This window comes from Hetaerina americana, unplaced genomic scaffold, assembly GCF_022747635.1.
Source record: "Hetaerina americana unplaced genomic scaffold, ioHetAmer1.1.p SCAF_11, whole genome shotgun sequence".
Lineage (NCBI taxonomy): Eukaryota > Metazoa > Arthropoda > Insecta > Odonata > Calopterygidae > Hetaerina > Hetaerina americana.
The window spans coordinates 18539187-18564069 of NW_027286181.1; the positions used below are offsets into that span (position 1 = coordinate 18539187).

Genomic DNA, 24883 nt, shown 5'->3' on the forward strand with positions numbered 1-24883 from the left:
TTTCTTCTTTACGTAAGCGACATTAACTCTGTGGTTAATAGTAAGATACGAGTATTTGACGACGATGCACTTGTTTTGCTGATGTATGTGTAGTCCTGAGAATGAAGTAATTTTGTAAACTTGCCTAAATGCTATACAACATTGGTGCGACCCTTAGTAATTAGAATTAAACTTAAAAAAGTGCGTATTGATTAATTTCTGGAATAGAAGTGGTAGTAGTTTTAGGAGAGGCGACCGACAGCTAAGGTAATGTGCGCCATTAGGGATGGATGGGAAAGGAAGGGTGGAGAGAAACCCGGCGTCGGCATTAGCCTACTCTTTCGAAAGGCACCATGGGGTCCGTAGTTTAACCTCTCATCCGACGGACGGCGTACTTACTCAAAGTGCCCTCCACAAATCACCTCAGGTAGGGATCGAGATACCACTGAAAAATATCTGCCACCGCCGGGAATAAAACCCGGGCCCTTTGGGTGGGAAACGTGTACGTTAGTCCTGGAATAGGTGTTATTCGCTCCCGAACGCCTATTGCAATAGATATACCGAAATAGGAAGTGTAGACTTGATTAAACACTTAGGCGTTACCCTCACTCACGACATCTCCTGGGTGAAACATATCTCTTGTTCAGATTGGAGGCTTTTTAATATGGGCGTGGAGAAGGATTGAAAAGTTCAATTGAAGGGAAAGGAAAATAAAGGAGCAAGTATTAGACGTGGTGGGATGAGAGAGGGTTGTTGGGAGAAATCCAAAAGAGGCAGGAAAGATGGACGCAGAACTTTTTGTTTGTCGATGAAATACCGAAAACTGAAAGAAGGATGAACGTTAAGAAGTCAATGAAGGGATGGAAATGAATAGAATGACGAAGGAAATGGATAGAAATTTTGGACACAAGGATGGGAGGAAGTAAGTAGGTGAGGCCGAGGAAGTGATCACCGGAGTTGATTTTCGAAACCAGAATAAAAGGTGTTTAAATACGGGCATTCAAATCTCCGACAGTCGCGACTTAAATTCCTCGCGAGGTGGGTTGATAGAATCCAACGAAAATTGATTGCTGCCATTAAAATTTCATTCAGGTATCTGTTTCTTGATGGCAGGGATATATTTTGGTGGCTGCTTTCCACAAAAGAGACGCACGCCGACGTTTTAATGAATATTAACCAATACTGTACTGAAAACCACCGTGATAATCCACTGAGGCCGCCCCAGTGAATGCCCCAGGCCTCAAAGAGAGCCGAAAGTTTAAACTTGCTGGAATTGGAGTGTCCTTTTACACAAACCAGAACCTCACACGTATTCCGAATTTTAGGTTGCCATAGCACCTTTCTCAAGGTAGAGGAGGAACTTAGGAGAAGTTTTCAGAAGTAGAGGACGCTGGGTGGAAGGGGAAGGCGGGGAAACGTTTGGTAGAAGAAGAGTTTGGAAGGTAAGGTGGGATTGCTAAGTAAGGTTTTGGGAGCGGAGGGGGGATGAAAATATCTGGAAATTGGGGTAATTGGTGTATGATATATTAACACCTGGCTCATTCTAGTAATCAAGGAGCCAGATAAACACCTGTTCTATTGTTTTGAGTTTGAGTGGAGAATGGTAGGGATTCTAGAATGGAGGCACTATAACATTTATTAAAAGGAGCGTTATGTTCGGAGGAAAATTTTAGGATTGGGAGCATCCCAACCAGGGAAGAATTCTTGCTTGAGGCCCGGTGGTTATTGATTTTAATATTGAGGGGCGTGGTACACTGTCCAATTTAGAAGGCAAGGCATAGTTGGCGCTTCATAAGGTAAACCTAATTGCAATATAATCAGAGACTTCGTAATATTATCATGGGCGTATATGTATTGACGGATCACGGATGAGATGATTACAAAGATGGATGAGCGGAGAAAATGGAATAATGTAAATACAGAGTTAGGCAAAATGGAGTACAAAGAATTAAACAATAAATTGAGGCGGGCAACAAATAAAGCAAAAGAAGGATGGTGGAAGACCCAGTGTGAGGATATTGAAAGTTTGCAGAGGAAGGGTGAAATTGGCACGCTGTACAGCAAAGTTAAATCTTTATCGGGAAGTAAGAAAGGAAGGTCGATGATAGCAGCTAGAGATAAGGCGGGTAAGAAAATAGTCGACGCAGGAAAGATCCAAAAGAGATGGAAGGAGTATATAGAAGAACTGAATAGTAAAGAACGTAGACCAATAAAGTTAGGCATGGAAAAAGAACAAGACGTAGAGGAAGATAGCTTAGGTTCAGGCATACTCGACGATGAGATAGAAAGGGCATTAAGGGAGATGAAACTAAATAAGGCCGTGGGGGTGGATAAAATTCCCACTGAACTATTAAAATGTTTAGGAAAATTTGGGAGGAAGAGGCTATATGGGCTGATGCGTAGTATTTATGAGGAGGGAATCTGGCCGGAAGACTTTGTGAGATCAGTTTTAGTTCCTATTCCGAAAAAGGTAAATGCTACACCATGTGAGGACTACAGGACGATAAGTTTGATACCCCACGCAGCTAAAGTTGTTCTCAGGATCATAAACAAAAGGATAGAGAGTAGGGCAAATGATTACTTAGGGGATGATCAGTTTGGGTTTAGGAAGGGGAGAGGTACGCGTGATGCCATTACAGTAATGAGGTTATTAATCGAGAGGAATATAGAATACAACCAGTAGGTATTTGCCTGTTTCTTAGATTTCGAAAAAGCTTTTGATATAGTGAAATGGGAAAAACTAATGAGTATTCTGCATGTCATTCATATTATATGAGGCATTAAACTTATAGTTACATTCATATGTACACATAAATACATATAGACAGGCATAAATTCATTTAGCACAGATTTGCACATCGAAAAGAAAAAAGTATGTATATACACACACATACACACACAGACATACACACATAAACATACATACATGCATGCATACACATACATAAATACATACATAATTACGCACATATACACCCATACATACATACATATACATATATAAATTAAGAATACACCTACACATACACACATCCTCAAATTAAAATGACAGTGATGATAGAGAACAATAAAAAACCCAGGAGAGATCGTGAGCGAAAACGAATGTGAGTTCCGATTTACTTAGGCTATCCTATGTTAATTTGAATGCTTCCGCATTGGTTTTGCTGCTGCGATGAACCTTGGGTTGCACCTAGTAGGGATTTACAGATACAATAGGGTAGTATTTCTTTACGTTTGTATGTCTCGCGTTCCTTATTGCTTGATCGTCAAGAACCAGTTGAGTAGTTCATCTTTTCTCATTTTGTTTAACCGTCATTCACCCTGGAGAGGTGACGGATGCTTTGCGAGTACGTGTGCAGCAGACTCTTCTTTCGTCCCGGCCAAAGGAATCAATCCCGATAGAGAGGAAGATCCGCGCCCAGTCAGGTAGGGAAAACAGCCTGTTGAGGGATAAAGTAGCAACGGGGTGGAGATGAAGGGTGCGGGAATCTCTTCGCTTGACGAGGCAACGCGAAGGCACAACACTCATTCGTGTAGACTCGCGCCTACGCGCACGGAGATCCAATTCACCCTCTTTCCCTGGTGAGCATCCCCCCGGGGGGCGACACACGCTCTCGGCTGGGAAGGGAGACGCTCACTTTAAAGAGGCTAATCGATTACCGGGGAGGCCGTCTAATCCCTCTCCGCTCGATCGCAAGCCTGATTCGGGACGGCGGCTGCAGGACTAATCCCACCCACCTCACCCTCCCCATTCCCCGCAACCTCTTCCGCTCTCCCGTGCCTGCCTAGAGCGGCTCTGAGGCTGGACAAAGAAAAGAAAAACGGTTGCTCTAATGGAATTCCTACGTTTTTTTATATCTACAAGAATTCTGTAGAAATGCTGTAAATACTATTGCATTACTCATTTCTCAGGTTTTACGTGCATTAAAGACCTATGGTTACCAATTTGGCGTCATTACAAAGACCTTCGGTTGTTTATAATGACCAAATAGATCCTGGGAAGGTATATTTACGGTTAAAACTCATAAACAATATTTTACGCGAGTTAAAAGACTATGTAGACCTGTGTGATTTTGTTTATAGTTCCTTTTTGTTTATTTTTTAGTATTTTTAGTACTCTGCTAGCCACCGCTACACACTAGGCTAATTTTGACTCGAATATTTTTACCCCTACCGCGGTTGGATAATGCTTTTCTGATCCCTTATTGTTCGTGGAAAAAATTACATCTTAAATTAATCTGTTCTGCACTTAATCTCTCTAATTTTATTGATATGATCTCGCATACTGTAGTACGATGGGGTAATAATACATTTCAAGCACCACTGCTAAATTTATGCAAGAGATTCAATCTGTAATTTAACTTTCGCTCCGTGAGTGATTCCCAACCTAGCTGCTCAGTTTATCATAACAACGTTTTAGAAATCTAGCTCCTCTACGCTGGAGGTCTCTTTTTTTAATCCGGCAATCAATCTAACTCCCTGAGGATCCCATACACTAGCAGAATATTCTGATTGAGGCCTTACCAGCTGATCAAAGTCAGCTGACTAGTAGATTTATCAAAAAGCTATTCCACTGCTGAAATAGCATATAGGAGCACTATTTCTATAATCCATTCCGATGATTTTACGTGGATAAAAATATAATACAGAATAATTCTGGGTTGTTTCAAATACCTTTGTTTGTTTAAATCGACCAAATATCTGTTGATCTGGCTTCTATAAAATTTTTTTAATTATGTAGTAATGTTTTAGGAAGGTTTTGGATGGACTGGACAGACTGAACGCGCCTACAGTTCTTAGCCTCGTCTGACAAAACGCAATTTGCCAGCCAACGCTTTAATTGTTTCTTCCTCCATTCCACATACATTCTACGTCCCTCATTTCGTCCAATATGCCCAATAATATTCCTGCTCTATTCTCGTTTGGCTAATGTTCTCCTTTCTATCACAGTGTTCAAATATTCAGCGCCAATCAACAATGCCATCCATCAACCTTTCCTGCCTCCTTGGATCTTTCCCAGCAGTCTTTCCTTCTTTCGTGCCCAACATATCCTCGTTTGTTTCCTGTTGTGTCCATTTTGTCTTTTTCATCTCTATCCACACATTTAAAAAACTTATAATCTACGCTTATCGTCTCGCTTCAAAGACCATGTTTCCCTACCACACAAAACCACGTTTCAAATCACAGTTTTCACAAATCCTTTCTTAACATTTTTACTAACGCCCCTGCCATCAATGTCCATCTTAATTGGGAGAGATTTTTTGCTTGAATAGGGACTTTTGCAAATTAAAAAGATACATCGACCATTTTGGCATGCCTGCAAATAACTTCGCATGCCTATGACCTAACACCTCTTCATATATATTCTACTGTTTCAGGCTTCACTTCGTGGAAGTATTTCATAACCATCAAAGTGTCAAATAGACAAGAGTCTGACAGGGAGGATTGTCAAGCTACGAGTCAAGGAACACGCAAGGTGTCACAAAAATAAGAATGCCAACTCTCTCTTTGCTAAGCACCTACTAGAATTCAATCGCAGCAGTGAATTTGTCCCAGAAATATTACATATTCTCCCAAAAGGATTAAAAATGGACGCTCTCGAGCAAATGGAGATACGGAGACACGTAGCAAACCCTAACATGACGCTTTGTAACGAGCATTTGTTCCCGTCCCCGTTTCTGAGAAATTAGCCGGGAATTGGTTAAACCAATCCCTCAACCCCCCGCCCCTCTCAGCCTCTCCTTCCCCTCCCCGCCCCCACTCTGTCCTGAGCCTATATATTCTCGCACTGCTGTTAAGTATATTTGTAACTGATGATGCCGCAAGTCGGTGTCACGCGTTGTACCTTGTAAGAAAAATCTCAGGAAAAGTACAAAGTCCTTTTAATATTGTGTTTTAATAATATTGTGTTTTAAAAGTTTTAATACTCTTCAGATATTGAAAGAGTGTATACCAATGAATAACCCACCCAGAGGGCGCGGGTTCAAATCCCGACGGTGTTGGATATTTTTCAGAGGTATCTCGATCCCTTCTTGAAGTGCTTTGTGGAGGGCACTTTGAGTAAGTACGCCGTCCGTCGGATGGGACGTTAAACTGCGGACCCCTTGGCGCCTTTCGTAAAGAGGAGGCTAATGCCGACGCCGGGTTTCTCTCCACCCTTCATTCTTTCCTGTTCATCCCCTATGGCGCAAATGACCTCAGTTGTCGGTCGCCTCCCCTCAAAACTACAACCATACCAATAAGTAATTACCTCTTATTATTATTGTGTAGTTGGGGGGTGAAAAAGTATAAGTTTGCTCTACAGAATGAAGGGAGAAAGATAGAATATGGGCGAAATTGAAGAATGGCTTATTTTAATGTCTTAACTTTAATGGCTTAACTAATTATTTTGAATATTCATGTAGAGCTCATGAATTAATGACCTGTGATGAAATCAATTGAACTCGTTCGTAAATAGATACCATTTGAATATACCTGTATATGTATATATACTTTTTTAGCACATTTATTTATTTTTGAATCGTACTCATAAAAATTACTTCGAAGTAAGTTTGAGGCGCCTACTTTTTAAACTATACAATTTTGTGTTTTTTTCCCCAAAAATACAATTTAAAAAAGGCAGGTGTGTGCTGTTGTATTGACACAATTACAGCTCTTATATAATTTCACGCCTAATGTCAGTTTTTCTAGAGAATGAAATTTATTTCTGCACCATTAATCCACAATTCTTCTGCTGTTAATCCTCAACTCTGATGTGTAAAATCTTGGATATACATTTTTATGAAAATTACAATGGCCAGAAACTGTTTTATCGTCATCATTTGATAGAGTTCACTTTATTAGAATTGAAAATAAAGGAAATTTTATCAAAAAGACATAAAACCGGACATCTTTAAGCAACCGCTTGAACATTCCGTTTCCATAACATTCGGAAATTCGCGAAAATACGTTTCGAACATCTTTCCTTTGGATTCTGACCGTCTGGAAGGTCGCGGAACTTCTGAAGGGAAAAAGTGGAAGGAGCCGTGGTCATCACGTCCACAAGAAATTTAAGAACTTTTGTTTGATAAGGTGAATAGAACCCCACCTCACACTCCTATGGAGAACTTTTTCATAGCTGATTGTATTAATGCTCCAAGAACTTATCGGATCGACTGCGTTCGATTAATAATGGGAAGATCGCGAGTGTAATGGGTGGATCATCATCGGCCAACGGAAGACCGGAGGGCAACAAACGATAATGTCGCTACCCTCCTTCCCCCTCGCAAAGTTTCCCAGGTGGATCTCGGTAGGGCGGCGACTCCTCTACCTTACACCCTCTTCTCTCCTCTCTTTCGTGTAAGTTTTCGCTTAGGAGCGTGGGGAGGAACTCGGGTGGTTTATTATTTCAAATCGACGCAATCGACCTGGTTTTATCGACCAGCCCCTTGAGGACGCGCGCGTCCCAATCCTCTTTAAATCTCTTGGGGCGAACGGAATCCAATTAAACTCAATGTTCCGAAGCCCTGATACGGCGAGTGGATTTTGAAAGTGTGGTCGGGGGTGGGAAGGAGTGGGATTGAGAGAGAGAGAGAGAGAGAGAGAAGGGAGACTGGGAACTCGGAAGGTTAAGAGGCTTTGAGAGTAGGAGTCCGAGTCTTGTGCGTATCTGTATGTGCTCAGCGCCGGTAGTTGGGAGGAGGGTAAAGTTTTTCTTTTGTATTAACTTCTTCTTCGAGTGGTTCGAGGCCTTCCGAGGAGTAAGTTGGACGGAGTTCAAGGAGCCAGGGACGCGAACATTTCTCGCAAAGAGTAAGGTCAGCGCGGTGCCCTCGGGTTCCCTGGGGAGAAGAATTTTGCAATTGAAAATCTCCTCCCTCTCTCTCTCTCCGATCCATTCGTGAATTCTATGCATGGTGATACTCAACTTTCGGGAAAGTCTGTGGTGTAGTTTTTCTGGTGTGAGAGTTTGTATAGAGGAAGTTTTTTAAACTCCTCAGAAATGAGTGGGAGGAAGGAGGTTTTTGCTTGGAGAGGTCAGTTGGGGAATCCTGTCTATTAATTGGAAAGAATATCTATTTATGTATATTCAAGATATAAGGCGGTGTCAGGGCAACAGCTGTGTGTGAACAACAATTAAGCCGTGCAATAGAATATATATCCACTCATTTACGAAAACACCGGTGCACATACACTCAGACATGCCTAGGTACATCAGGTAATGATTTTTGTGCTTCATATATTCAATTTTAGTCTTTAATTAAAATTTTTCGGACTCTTTGGTTAGATTTTTTCATGACTTTGTTTCGTGCGTGCGAAGATGGAGTACTACGGTGTCGGAGTCTGTCGGTGATGGTGTATAAGAATATCTATCATATTTTATCACTGTGGGCGTATCTGTCAGCATAATTATTGCTTCCAATAATAATGGAAATGGAAAATAAATGCCTTACTATAAATATTCAAGTAGCTATAAAGAAGGTAAGTTTTTAACGTCATGGGGCAAGGAGTTTTTAAATTTAGGGGTCGAAATAAGAAAGGACTTTTTGATTGTTATTAGTTCGATGTACAGGGTATTGGTATTGGTTCGATGTATTGGGTAATATGAAGGCAGTGGGAGTTTGTAACAGCTGACGTATTCTTGAATATTTCAAAGTGATAGTTCTAATTACCCTCGCCAAATAGAGTAAAAAAATTAAAGTAGGATGCATATTCAATATGGTAGCTTTTAGGGGAAAGTAGTCGAGACAGTTTGTGTCCATCGCGTAGCCACCGTGATATTTATTTTACCCTGACGCTCGCTGTCGGAAAATGGAATATTGCACAGTCCTTCATGTGGTTTGAGCAAGGCATTGTTTCCCTGAGCCGATGAGAAAGAGGCACCCGAATAAAACCATCCAAAGAATCCGCTGCGCAAACAATTGATGGACACCCCTTTTGTCGTCTCTCTCAGTCCTCGATTTGGGGTATGGTGACCCCATTCCTCTGATGCTCCGCGCAGCTTTCTCCCTTCCGTTCCCACGGAAACGGGAGAACCCTAGGAGCTTGAGTGTGTGTGCGTGTGTGTGTGGTGTGTGTTTGCGCGCGCGCGCGCGTGTAATCCTTAATTCGCACGGCCGCGCGCGAGGCGTAGAGGGCACAAAACAAAGAGGGAATCGACGGAGCGAAAAAGGGGAGGGGTGGAAAAGGGTTCGAGCTTCCATGGGGGGAGCAACAGGTGTCGCCACTGTCTGGGGGGGAAAAGGCGGTAACCCTGGCTGACCCCTCGTCGCCCACGCAACACGCACGAAGCTTTTCCCCTTAACCAGCCTGGGCTCACCCCGCCGCCCAACCTTCCAGCGATCCACCCACTAAGGAGAGCGTCTTATAGACATCCCACACCATCACACTTCCACCCCCAACTCTCTCCCTACAAATGCCAACCTGATCCCGGGAGACTTAAGAGGAGGCGAAAAGTGGCGCCGGCGCGGGTATGTTAGGAGGGTCGTGTATAAATGAGGTCCTCCTCAATGCAGAAAGCGGGGATGGGTTTTAGTCTTGCATGTATAACATGTTTGGTATTAAATTTTCAAATTTTTAAGTATCGATCGTCGGTATGAAATAAAAACTTTCATTTGGTGACGATGCATCTTTCAGTTGATGCTACATAAACGTGGCGATAAATATCCAGTGGAGAGAACTATCGACTGTGAAGTCCGTGAATAGTTGACGATAATCTGTGAGCCTAATATGTGTATTGATCGATATTTTTCGTAATCGTTGTAGGAATATAATGTCGGTTACTTAAAAAAATGTAATTCGCACATTATTTTATGATCAAGATATATGCACAGACTCCTTTATTTCTTATTTCATGTTTATATCTGTTAACCTGGAATAATTATGAATGGTGAATTTTGATAAGATAGTAATATTAATTAGTAATAATTCAACCGCTGCGAAATTTTATTCTAAACTTAGGCCAAGAATATTTTAAGTCATGCAAACAGATGTTTTCCACATGTATGTATATTGCAAGTAGCCCTATCTCTTCACCCTCAGTTATTAACTAACGCTAATTCGACCAATAATTACTTTTAGGAACATCTCTGTTATGAATTGATGTTTCAAGGGCCAAAAAGTATATAGAGTGGAATAATGGCATTCTTATAGCCGTTACCAATATTATCTATTATAGATACAGGGTGTGGGAACATGAATTCCTTTTTTCAAACGCAAAACACTTTCAAAAAAGGAAGTTATGTTGCCGCACCCAATATATTCACCATCAATGTGACCAATAATAGGTACCTTCGATTGTTCTCCACCACCATCATCTGCTATTTAGTGAAAAACATCAATATTGGGTATAAAATGCAAAATCGAGTATGCTCCCCACTTACACATGCTTCTACATTAATACCCCGCAAGCCACCCAATGTACGACAGTGGCTGCAAGCACAATGTGGGATGGGTAAGGTATAAAGGAGAGGAAGGGTGTTTTAAAGGTGAAGAAAAGGGAAAAATCGTTCATTATAAACCTGCAAAAGTACGCTTGACATGCTAGTGGAAAACTTTGATCCAAACAACAGTTAATTTCACCCACAATAAGAGTTCTCGGGTATACTAAAAAGGAGGGAATAAAAATGGACCACAACCACAAATACGATAGACCACCATCATTAACAAGACAGGTCACGCAGAAGTGGAAAGAACTGGAACTAAACACATCGACTGTTGCGCTAATATCGTCGATCGGTGTGGTAAAATATTAAGGGATTATCATATCCATAGTTATTGCATATAAGGATGTAATAAATCTTCCTTCTCTACGTTTGTGCGTAAAGAATATCACACAAATTCAAGACATGATTCTTATAGCCAATAATCCTCGCTGTTTATCGATTCTATCGTTCTAGTCATCGTATTGGCGATATCTTATTTTTGATAGCATTGTCAATATCCTAATTTTATTGAAGTATTCCACCATTGGGGTAAATTTTTGATGAACACAAGACTAATTACCGGTGAATTGCCAAGCTTCACCTAAAAAGGTATTAACTGATACCCTGCTCTACGCGTACATTAAACCATTCTTGGATTGTTCACCCTTCCTTCCTTTACTCCGTCCAATGTGCCTTTCCTTTTCCTCCTCAATCCACGCTTTCCCAACGATCCCCCCTTAATATCGCAGTCTTTTCTATCTCCATTCAAAATGCTCTACATAAAATTTTCATGCCTCTTTTGCTTAATAATAATTCGCTTGCTTTCATTTCCCTCTATTTAACTCTCTCTATCCTTCTCCACTTCATAATTTCAAATGTCTCCAATTTACGCCGATCGTCTTGCTTCCGCGACCATATTTCCGTACAAAACTCTACCCCTTAACGTAATATCGACGTCAATCTTCTATGCATTGATTCTCCATTTTAGGGCCAGGTAGTCCAATCTTCAGACCGCTGGGCTACTGAACAGATGGGTGCCGGTTCGATTTCGGGTTTCGTCTCTGGGTACCCTCAGCTTCACCTCAAGGGCTATTAGATATTTTTTGGGCACCAAATCTTCATGGGAAACTTCAGAAAAAGGAACTGGCCCCCTACTCTGGTATGTGAATTTCACACGCCGTTGGTTTTATTACTAGGTGAGCTCTATTCTCACCTATCAGACCAACTTTCGGGGTGATAACTGTGGTTTGACTCTGGTTTCTTAAAATAATTCATGTCGGCTTGGTCGATGTGACAATAAAATCGACCTTCTGTCGAGTTATAGTCATATCACACGTCCCGAGATGTGTGTGGGAATCGGGAGGGATGAAATGATAAAAGGAATTTTCCTTGCCTCCGCCGTTATCGACTGCCTTCTCGACTCACGTATTCCCTTTCACTCCAACAGACTCCCCCCCCCCCCAACATCACCCCCAGAGGAAGAATGGCTTAGGCTCTCATACCCTCCTGCTCCCAGCCAAGAGCCAGAAGCTCCCGCATTTTCAATCTTCCCCCTGGCTCAATCAAATGCGACTCCCGACGGGGACATGTCTCCGGCCGACGTCGCGTCCTTCCTTTCACTCTTTCTCCCCCCCTCCCTATGGAGAGAGTGATTTTCATCCTGTGATTTCAAGAGCCTTTTCCCGTCCTACCCTTCCGACCCCGATCTTGAATCAACCGTCTGCGTAACACGTAGGTTTTTTACGTTTCGTCATCTCTCGACAGTGTGCTCTCTGTGTCTGTAGGCTCTGTTGTCTCGTTATGCCAAGAGAGATTCAGTCAGGTGAGACCAAGTTGGGGCGAGTTATAAAAACGGGAAAATGTTTCCTCATCACGACTGTATGGATGAAGCAGTTGATCAACTAACGAGAGGCCATATTTTCGTGGTGATGACTTCGCTTTAAATAAAATAGAGCCGGTGGAACATTTTACCGATCTCGGAAGTTTATTGATCCAGAATGGTCAAAGGAGCAGGAGAAAACATCTTGTGGAAGAAGAATTGAGTAAGGTTAAGAAGCTTTCACAAAATGAAGAGGGTTTGATGAGAGGGACATTGAGTAAGGATATACAGAAAAGACATTTGAAAACTATGATTTTATAGCGTTATTTTTTTGTGCGGTGCAGAAATATGATCGTTGGAGCAAGAGGATAGACGTAGATTGGAGGCTTCTGATATGTGGGTGTGGAGTGGAGTGGATAAGGTAACGTGGACAGAAAGAAAAACAAACGCAAAATTACAAGGTAGGCATAGTGGGGGAAGAAAGAGGATTTTTGGGAAAAATCCAAAGGAGGTAGGAAAGATGAATGCAGAGCATTTTGATCGATATTGGGATGTTGAAGAAAGAGGGACGAATGCCGGGAAATCAATTTAGGGGTAGGCATTGTGTAGGGCCTGTTGAGCAGATTGAAGGGATGTAGAATGTATTGAAGAATTGAAGAAGGGTTTATTGCCGGGTGGGATTTCAAGAAGAGTCCTGTTAGGTGAGCCTATGAAATGTAGTGATGTTCAGCCTGTATTCATCGAAAACCCACCTGAAACAGTAGAAGGAAATAATAACAATAATTTCTTATCCTTCGCCACCCTAGACATTACACTGTTGAACCTTGTTAGCAAAATTCTGCATCTCAGAAGAAAATGGCATGCTTCTGTGTCTAATGGTGATCATGTGTAAACGATGTGATAGATGAACCGAAAGATGAACTTAATCTATTCAGGCTACGATTCGTTGTAGCTGTCTAAGTAGAAGCTCACGCAGTGGAAGAGGATATTTTTTCTCATGTAATTATGAACCAAGGGATACGTAACACCAAATACACCAATGCGTAGTGAATTTGGATTAGCAATTTCATTAATAAAAATTGCCAGTTATACCATTTCAAGGGATGTGGTAGTTCAGTGAGTAGAACGTTTGACTGCTAACAGAAGGGTCCGGGTTCGATTCCCAAACGCCTCTGGCCACCCTCAGCTTCAACGTATCTGTGAGACTTTTCAAGTACTAGACCTTTCTGGGAGACTGGCGTCATAGGGAAGGGGCCTTTCACTTTTGTCATGATAAGGTCGGAAATTCGCCCGCCGTTGATCTTGGAACTGTGTGAGGTCTACCCTCATCTGTGAAATCAACCATCGGGTTGATGGCTGTGGTTTTATGTATCATTTCAATTTCGAACATAATATATATGCACTTCTAAAAACGTGTGCGGTGCACATCTAAGAAATGGTTTCTGCTGCCAAAAAATTAAAACTTTAATTTTCTTTTTCTCCACAATATGATCTCTCTAGCTCAATTCCAGTTGTTTGAAAACTATTTCAGAGCAATTTGTGAATTTTAAAATCTCTCCTTTTTGTGTTGGATGCACCTGGAATACGGGTAGAATAATTGAAGTGAATGTCTGGAAACCAATTTTGGTTGAAGAAAGAGAGACGAAAAAGGGATGTCTTAAGGGTTTTTATAACTAGAGTAAGGGTTACTACATTATTACTATTATTAGTTGTAGCTTATAAGTGAGGGCAGGCTTTTGATAGGAACAGGGCTTTTTCACACCATTATAATTCTGATCCAAGTCCTTATTAGGAGGGCATAAATATCCTTTAATCCCATGCTACATATTACGGTAGCTTTCTTTAGCTCTGCATACTTTCACCCTGCCATTATTCCATCAAAAATTGCAATTATTTTCCTCCAATCCACATTGCTTTCCCAACTTTGTTGCCTCTAGTACTGTCGTCTGCACTACACTCCATATGGATATTGCCCTAGTATTTTTTTACTTCTTTGCTAAGGTGATTGCTGACCAATTCTGCTCAACGTATAAGCTTTCATACCTAATGCAATTTTATTTTTAATTTCCCTACTACCCCTCTTATTATTCAAACACTTTCCAAATAGATGATGTATTCTGTTCGTCGTATTTTTCCTCAAATGTACAAGTAATTTTTGTGTAAGTATTCATGAGAGAATTATGTTTCCAAGAATTTTGAAACAAAGTAAGACTACCGGCCTTAAGGCGTTCATGGATTTGAAGGAGGCATTCATCAATGTCGAATGAAACAAAACACTGGTAACCGCTGGAAACACTTCGCAAAAAATGAAAACCACGGAATAATGACGAAAAAACTTTGAAGTAATTCGCGATATGTGAATAAAAGACGGTAGTAGGGTACGAACAACAAACGAAGATGTTCGACAAGGAAAAAAATCTTTTCCCAGCATTTTTGAACGAGTATTGAAATGAGTCGATTAACTTTAAAAGCACAATTAATGGAAAGAAAAGGAATTACGAAAGGGAAAAAGATTAACGGAGACGAAATTAGTACTTTCCGTTTCGCTGATGGCATCATACAGTCAACTAAGAATACGGAAGACACGCGGGAATCATTAAAATCAATGAGATAAGAAATTCGTCGATATACCACGAAGGGTAGCGTAATGAGAACTGAATTCTAACCAGTGGATGAGAACAGCTGAAGGCAGATGGTGCACCGAGGAGGGAAACATGGAATGTGGGACTCAAATCTTTCATCTAACTCTGGAGTATCATAGCCTGGGGTTGAAGGAGTCGGACAAATATAAATTGGAGGATAGTTCGAGATAAGAGAAAGTTTACCTCACAGATGCCACTGACTTTTCCAAATGCATTCATTCTATATAGTGGACACATTGTACCATTTGAAAAGGGGACTATAGATCCTCCGAAACTTAGTACTGGAGGAGAATGCTGAGCGTCAAACGGGAAGATTATATGAGAAATGGAGATGTATGTAGAGGAGTCGAGGAAATGAACACAAATTTAGGACACGACAAAAAAAATGAACTAGATGGATTGGTTTCACCTTGAGACAGTAGGAATTTGTTGGTATTTACTGATGGTAACGAGGGTGAATTTAGTTACTACACGTACTATCATTTATGATCAGCTTCCAGTTAGTTTCATTGTGTTCGATATATCCTCGGTCATTTTCTGATAATTTAGGCTTTAAAATTAGCCAAAAATTCAAATGCAATCCAAAATTCCCTTTTTCTCCGGGCGTCACTTTGCAAACAGATTTTTTCACCCGATCACCTCGGAACCAATTACCATACCGATTGCCTTCTTTGAAGTTCCTGGCTCAATTGGTGGAAAGTTTCCTTATCACTTTTCGTCTTTATCATTCAAGATGGGACAATTTTGCTCATAAATTCTGACGGAACCACTTTCTGACTTTGGATGCTGTTGGAAAACCAAAAATGTTTTTAAAAGATTCGTGTATCCAATTTTTTATCAGCTATCTCCATTTTCCCTCAATATCTCTTCTCTTGCTTACATTATGAGATTGACTATCTCTTTTTGGGATAGGCATCGTCTTCAATTCTCAGAGTCGAGCATGCAAATTGCTACGCAGTAATCAATAAAATCCAGGATCCAAGGGCGAACGGTACACTCGGATTTATTTACACCCGCGCCAAACCTTACTGCTATTTCGTATCTGCCTGCCAAATTAAAACGCCGAAATTCGACATTCAGACACGATAAATGATCGGAGGGTTTATCGAAATATATCGACCAGTGTTTATGGAGAATGGGGAATAGTTCATGCATTCTTTCCTTGTCTAGGTTTTGTGTCTCGTAGTCATTTTTTTCGCTCTGTAAAACGTTATTGATTTTCATTACCATTTTTTTCTCTCTCGTGAAACTGAAATTATGGTCTCTTTATTTTTCCCATTCGCCCGATTTTGTCGTTTTCGGGCACGGAGTAAAAACGTATCCGGCTGAATTACTTCCTCATGAATCCTACGACATAGATCGAAAAGAATTCATTCCGCTTTTTCCTCAAGATGGCGTTACCTTCAAGTTGAATAATTTTAATACGATGTACGTTCGAGTTCTAAGGTCAACCAGTTTTCGGCACGTGGAGTAGATATAAATATGTTGATGTGTTTAAATTCACGAACACGTTGTAAAAATACAAAAAAATAGATGGCTGCACCTGACAGGGCACAGGGTTCGTATAGTTGCCGCTAGGGTGAGACGAGCTTTCAAAATTTAAAAATAGCGGCCTAAAATGTAGAGTCACAGACTTCATAAGTGACGCTTACAACAAAAAAGAAAAAACCATCGGTATTTTCCTTGACCTATCTAAGGCCTTCGACAAGGTGGCCTAATTCAAAAGATGGAGTTTTGGAAATTCCCCAAATGGATGATAAATTGGACAAAGTCTTACCTAGACGGAAGAACTTTTAAAGTCAAATGGGGCGAAGAAAAAAGCGACAATAAAACTGCCAAAGCTGTTGTCCCACAAGGATCCATACTAGGCCCTCTTCTATTCAACATTTATACAGCCGACTTTCCAAAGCACAGAAATGACTGGCGAAGTATAACTGCCCTCTATGCTGACGATGCCGCAATCCTGGTAAAAGGGAAAAACATGACCTCAGTAAAAGAAAGAGCACAAGATGCATTGGACGAGATAATATCGTGGTATAAAAAATGGAAATTGCAGATAAATACCCAAAAAACCAAAGCAATACTTTTCGTCCACCCAGGATCACGTAAAGCATCTTGTGAATGTATCAGGATTGGACAACAACCGATTGAATGGAGTCAAAGCATCAAATATTTAGGAGTGGACTTAGATGACAGACTGACCTTTAAAATACATATCAAACAGATACGAGATAAAGCGGCCGCAATAAGGTCGCAATTGGCACCGATTATCCGACAAAACGCCACCCCTAAGGAAATAAAAATTCTAATATACTCGGCAATAATAAGACCAACATTGACCTACGCAGCCCCTGCGTGGATGGGACTACTCAGTAGATCCCTAATGGACAAATTAAATAGCACAGAAAGGAAGACCCTGAGGCTGGCTTTTGGGCTCCCCCCCTGGGAAGAAAATGAGAATGTATACCAAAAAACAGGCATAGAAAAACTCTCAGATCTCTTACTAACAAGGTGTAAAACATACTATGATAAGTTAAAAGAAAACCCAAATAGGGCTATGACATACACAAAAATAAATAAAATAGGCCCCTATGATAAATATAAGAGACCTAATAATGTCACACTCCAATAATAATACGGAAAATAATTAAATAAATATAAAAAGGGCAAAAACAACGATGCTGGTGGTGCTCCAGAAAGAAAAAGGAATTATATACTGAGACACAGAGCATAAGCCCAACTAGGCGACCTCTGATAAACAAAGCCGCCTAAAAATGGCAAGGCAAGTCGTGTGAGAATAACAGCACATAATTATCCTTTTTATCCAGTAAAGTAGTTTATTACGGATCGAAACTCATCATCATCTGAGTTAGGCATTCGGTGATAGTGTCACGGCTATGCATGGAATGTGCGTTAGTGGGTACGACTCTTCAAAGAAAGCCGAACGTATCAACGTGACAACTAACCAAAGAAGCCTCAAACACGGACCTTAAGCAATTTTTGTATGGGCAAACATGACTTCAATGTATACAATATCTAGCTGTGGCAGAGGCAAATGAAAAATTGTAAGTCTACAAGAAAAGGCTGGAGGTTTCTGAAATAAATCAAAATTAGACTCTTTTTAAAACTCCGATTGGGAATGGTATTAAGGTCATCTATGCACTCTCATGAAACTTAACAATGCAGGCATGACCCATTTTTGTTATTGTTCCTATTCTGCCCACTTTTCTTGAAAAATCCTTTCTTGAAATATGACGGTGTCCACAGTTCTGGCGGAGAACACGAACAAAAGAAATGCATTCAAATGTCTTACTCATTTTAAGGGTCTGATCTCGAGCGCATGAGAAAAATCAATTTCTTCGGTAGTAGACAATCATCCTTTGAAAAGGTTTTGAGAAAATCTTATTTCTCCGGTAGAATCGCATCTTCCACTCCGAGCCCTTACATGTTCTTTTTTCCTCAGTTTTCAATAAAAGTCGACTCGTCAATCGAGTAAGAACGATTGAGGAGACTTCAAGAGGAAAGGACGATCGTGCATAGGCCATGATAACTACGGATCCATGCTCATGTAGCTACCATGACGTACATTAATTGAATTATTTTATACACACTCATATAAGTGTATATATGTATACATACATATATATATGCATATATATACATACATATATATATGCATATATATACATACACACATACACTTTTATATATATATATAATATATATAAATATATATATATATATATATATATATATATATATATATATATATATATATATATATATATATATATGTGTGTGTGTGTGTGTGTGTGTGTGTGTGTGTGTGATTTTTGTAGAGTAGGTTGTTAGGTTGTGTTTTGTTAGGAGAGACAAGATATTTATTTGCTACTTGTGTAAATCAAAAACCTACCTACCTTAACTGGTAGATTTCCCTTAATATAAAACACAATATGCACACGCACCCGTATATATGTGTGTGTGTGTATATATATATATATATATTTATTTTTTTTAAGGTAATCTACCGGTTAAGGTAGGTTTTTCGATGGACACAACTACCAAACAAATATTTTCTTACTCCTAACAAAACACAAAATCCATCATCCTACTCTATATCAGGTCCCTCTTCATCTCTGAGTACTTTCTTCCTCCCTTCATCCCGTCCAACATCCCTATCCCGTTCCTTCCCTTTCCTCTTTTGCCCAACATTCTACCCTCTATCACAGTCTTCAACATCCCACTGCCTGTCAATAACCCCTTCATCCACTTTTCCTGCCTCCACAGGATTTCTCCCAACAAACCCCTCTCTTCGCCCACCATACCAAGTACTTCCTCATTTGTTTTCTTCTCTGTCCATTTCACCTTCTCCATTCTTCTCCACACCCACATTTCAAAAGCCTCCAATCTACGTCTATCCTCATGCTATTTATATGTATATATAAATACACAAAGGTATCAGTTAGACCATATCATGGTTAGGAACAGATTCAGGAACATTGTGATGTATTCGCACAGATTCCCGGGAGCAGATGCGGATTCTGACCACAATATAGTTGTAATGAAGTGAAGTTTCTGTTTCAAAAGTATAGGGCAGGGGCGGCGGGTTAGGAAATGAAATTTAGAAGCATTAAATGGATTGAAAAGGAAGGAGTATCAGCAGGCTGTAGAGATAATAATGGATGAGGGTGAAGAGCTGAGTGTTATCGAGAAAAAATAGGAATACATCAAAAAAGGGATATCTAAAGCCGCAAAAGATACTATTGGAACCGTTAACTAGGACTAGGAAACCATGGACCATGGATGAGATGATTTCAAAGATGGATGAGAAGAGAAAATGGAAGAATGTAAATGCAGAGTCAGGCAAAATGAAGTACAAAGAGTTAAACAATAAATTGAGGCGGGCAACAAATAAAGCAAAAGAAGAATGACGGAAGACGCAGTGGGAGGATATGGAAAGTTCGCAGAAGAAGGTTGAAATTGATGCGCTATACAGCAAAGTTAAATCACTATCGGGAAGTAAAAAGGGAAGATCTATGTTAACAGTTAGAGGTAAGGCGGGGAAGATAATAGTTGACACAGAAAAGATCCATGAGAGATGGAAGGAATATATAGAAGCACTGTATGGTAAAGAACTTAGACCAAAAAAGTTAGACATAGAAAAGGAACATGACGTCGAAGAAGATAGCTTAGGTGCAGGCATACTCGACGATGGGATAGAAAGGGCATTAAGGGAGATGAAACTAAATAAGGCCGTGGGGTGGAAAAAATTCCTGCGGAACTGCTAAAAGGATTAGGAAAATGTGAGAGAGTCTACATGGACTGATTCGTAGTATCTACCAGGAAGGCATCTGGCCGGAAGACTTTGTGAGATTAGTTATAGTTCCTATTCCGAAAAAGGTAAAGGCTACATCATGTGAGAACTACCGAACAATAAGTTTGATATCCAACGCAGCTAAAGTTGTTCTCAGGATCATCAACAAAAGGATAGAGAGTAGGACATATGATTACTTAGGGTATGATCAGTTTGGGTTGAGGAAGGGGAGAGGTTTGCGCAATGCAATTGTAGTAATGAGATCGCTCCTGGAGAAGAATATAGATTCCCATCATGACTTATTTGCCTGTTTCGTATACATATGTTTGTATATAAAGAGAGAGACTAACAATTACGAAAACGTTAATTTTCATGGTGCGTGCATTGTGTTATCGCCCCCTGCCATACATTCTAGCGGTGACTTATGGGGTATAATGTGGAAATAGAAACAGATAAAAGAGGAAAGCCCTATTGGTGGGCGATTCGCAACATTCGAGATCAGTAAGAGAACCAACTCAGAAAGACTGCGATGATGACCTCCAAGGACTCTGGGCATAATCACATAAAGGTCAAATCAGATGAAAAGGCTGAGTTGGGAAAAAAATAATATTTATCCCTCCGTCGTCGAGGCATGAAGTCGGGCGGAGTGAGTATCGTGGTCGGATCACATCCGTGATGAAAAAAATGATGAAACGTAAAAATAAAATACGAATAAAACGGCCTGTTTCCTTTGCCGTTTCCGAAATTGTCCTCACCTGAGCCACCAGCAACCCGTTTCGCCGTGGTTGACCATCTCCCTAATCCCCAATCTTCCTATGGGTTCGCTCCGGTAAGGGACAATGCGGTCTCATTTCCGCCGGCAAGGAAGCCCTTTGTCTGACAGTAAATCTCCTTTCATCTCAAAATCTCTTTTTCCCTCCATTTTGCCCCCCTCAACCCATCTCCCCCTTTCCCTTAAAAACCCACTCAGATCCTGTGGGTCTCCCCAATTACTTCCCACCATCCACCCTCCTACATCTCCAATCACGAGCGATCAATGGTGACGAAACCAAAGGGTTGCGATGAGAATTTATTCGCGCCGAGAATATATTCTCTTTGGAATTAGTCTGGGAAATGTCTGCAGCCTGTGGTCCTTTTCTTGGAGAGATAGATCCAAAAGCGCTTTTCACGACTTTCTCTGCAGGTGGTCGATTAAAATTACCAAGACTCTCGGGATGATTGTAAACGGTTTTCATCGGAAGATACGCGAATAATTGGCAGGTTAAAATGATCTCGGAAGGATCATCATTACAATGGAGCATTTGATTACCATCTGTGCATATTCACCCAAGTTATTCCTCAAAATCACGTAGTCCATGGGTCCGATCTACTCTCCATACGAGGTCTGTTCAACAAGTATCACGACTTTTGCAGTTTTTCAAAAATAATTTGTTTATTCTTGAATATCTATTTTGTCCCCTTCAAAGGAATCCCTATTACATACTTGTGCCAACGTTTTTCCAATCCTCGAAGCACTTCAAAAATCATTTTTTGTGATCTTGTTCAGCTCCGCCTTCGATGCAGTTTTTATCTCGCCAATCGTAGCGTAGCGTCGTCCTTTCATGGGCTTCTTCAGTTTCGGGAACAAGAAAAAGTCACTGGGGGCCAGATCTGTGGAATGCGGTGGCTGCGGCATCATTAGTGTGTTGTTTTGGGCGAAACATTCGCGCACAAGTGTCGATGTTTGAGCAGGGGCGTTGTCATGGTGGAAAAGCCAATTTTTGTTCTTCCACAAATCCGGGCGTTTGTGGCGGATTGCTTTGCGTAAATGGCGCATAACTTTCAAGTAATATTCCTTATTTACCGTTCTACACAGTGGCAAGAACTCATTGAATTGCACGGGCAAGAACGCCTCTGCGATCGAAGAAAACTGTAAGCAAAACTTTCACATTCGACCAAACATGGCCCGCTTTTTTCGGTCTTGTCTCGTGCTGCAGCTTCCATTGGGATGATTGAGCTTTAGTTTTCACGTCAAAACCATAAACCCACGATTCGTCATTAGTTATGACCCTCTGGAGCAAATTTGGGTCGTCGCAGATAGAGTGCAACACCTCATTAGCAATGTATATCTCGTATATCTGCATGATACGCTGCAAGCCACCGCTAGGGTGTGTGGCAGGGGGTGAGTCAACACCAAATATAAGGTTCTAGTTAATTTTTAGTTTCAATACATGCTTGCCAACTAAAAAAAAAATGATATGGAAAATGATTACTACAGGTACGTTCACTACAGCATCAAAGTAAGATATCACTAACTTGAAGATGCCGCATAGAATACGCATACAAGAGGAGCTGCAGGCAACAAGAGGGACAATAAATAAAACTAGATCGGCTAAAGAGAAAAGACTGGGCTACATATATTGAAGAAAAAAACTGTCCCCCATAGCCTGGTTGGGTACAGTTATTCAGAGTTCTTATGGTTTGTGGGAAAAATGACGTATTTAATCCATCTTTTCTAAAATCAATCTCTATGATGTTATTGACATGAAATATCCTGGCGTAGTACTTTGGGACTGATAGTACGTTTGCATTATAATTACAAAAGAGACATTTTCCTAATTTATGCTCCGAAATCCTAGGGTCAAAGTAACTTTAGTAGATGACCTTAATGCTATACAATGTCGATGTGACACGTGTAAGTTGGAATGGCCATTGTGTCTTATTATTGCCCATTGTTTTCCTGCCATTACGGGGTTGAATTGACAAAATTTCCTCAGAATTTATATAGTTCAGGTTCTATAGAAATCTTTAGCCTTTACTGGAATTTGAATTCGGATCCCCTGACCGACTGCTTTTAGTAGCCAAGTGCTTTAGCCAATAAAGCTACGATGTCCTCTTTAATTCGAATTTCTCAGTTTTACACTGGTACAATTTCATGTTGTTGGAGGACGCCTCTGTAGTTTAATTGGTCATCTTCAGTTTTCCTTTATTTGTTGAAATGTGTTTGCTGTATTTTTTATTTTTAACTACATATATGTATTCCGTTTGTGGTAATTTACCTATTCGTTCGTCGTGTATTCTACAAAGTAGTTTTATAACAGAATATTCGAATATTTGTACAATATTTTCAAATAATTATGAGAATTCTCTTATCCTGAGGTTCTTATATTGTGGAAAACTATGTGTCAATGTGCCGCGTACAGCTCCTAATGTACTATATAACTTTCGATAATAGATCCATCAAAATTTATTCATTCAAGGTACTCCACCTCTTAAAGGTCATTTTTGGATGGTCTCTAACGACCATTATCCTGTTATCTTTGATCACATTCGCCCTACCTGATTTCTATCCTCCTTTGCTTCTAATTCCTGCCTGTCTTCCTTCTGTCTAAAAAAAGGTTATTTTCTCCAATCAACCGCCGCACGTTCCCAATTTTCTCTCCACGACCTTCACTATCACCTCCACTCAATTACTTCGCCTTTTTTTATTTCCTCCGGAAAATTCCTCTCATCGCCCATCATATTTTAAACATCAAGATTCATATCGAATGACGTGACAGGAGTTTTTTATTTAGACAAAATATTTTATGTCTTTTAGCCAATTGCAGTCTTCTCGTACAAGTGAAGGCTAAGTACTGCCTTTCAAAACATATTTTATTTTGACAGTTGACGGTATATTTAACCTCATAATGAAAAATTTAACCATGTTCTCTTAATAGTGAAATTTTAAAAAATTACAAGTGGAGAGCTATTTCCGTCCGCTAATGTTTCCAGTGGTTTATTGAAAACGTTTGTTAATAGGAAAATCACGCGGAGCGGATTTTTAGTTGGGAGTATCCGGAAACACAATTCGGAAGTATTTTAAATTCAAGTATTCAAATAGTGGTGATAAGTTATTTCATCCGGAGATTAATTTAAATGCAATACAAGAACATGTAGGACATTTAAATTCAATACTAAAAAGCATGCGTAAAATAACATTCAAACAAAATTCAGTTCTATAGGTTTGACATGAGGATGAATGTAAATAAAACAAAGGGTATGAGGTTTCCCAGAAAGAGAAAGGCTACGTTAAACTTAAAACTAGAAGGGCTATACCTAGTTTTACCTTTTCAGTTCACGTATCTCGAAGGTGTTTTGGACCACAATGGTCAAAGTAGTTGGGACTTAAAGAGATGAATTGCAACAGGCAAAGAGGCTTTCACCAGGCGAAGGGAGTTGATGACAGGGACGTTGAGCAAGCACTATGTTAAGAAAAGCCTCGTCAAAACTTTGATATAGAGCGTTGTTATGAATGGTACAGAAACATGGTCACTGAAGAAGGAGGATAGGCGTAGATTGGAGGCTTTTGAAATGTGGGTGTGGAGAAGGTGAAGTGTACTGAAAGGAAAACAAATGAAGAAGTGCTGGTATATTGGGTGAGGAGAGGGGGATTGATGGGAGAAGTAATAAGGAGGCGGGAAAGATGGATACAGAGAATTTTGATTGGGAATGGGATGTTAAAGACTGTAATGGAAGGAAGAATGTTTGGCCAGTGATGAAGGGATAAGATTAGGATAGGATTGTTAGGCGGAATGAAGGGAGGAAGAAAGCATATGGAGATGAAGAGGGGCTTGTTGTAGAGTATGATTTTGTGTTGTGTTTTGTTGGGAGAGACAAGAGAATTGTTAGGTCGCTTATATACGCCTAAAATTTACCTTAACCGGTAGAATATTTATAATAATATTTATATGATTCATAAAACTAT

General features: G+C 40.3%; 1 protein-coding gene across 3 annotated transcripts in view; it reads right to left on the bottom strand.

Annotated features, from left to right (window-relative positions):
• LOC139700959 (uncharacterized) overlaps positions 1–24883 on the bottom strand; it is a 390748-nt gene that overhangs the window by 19404 nt on the left and 346461 nt on the right. The window lies entirely within an intron of this gene.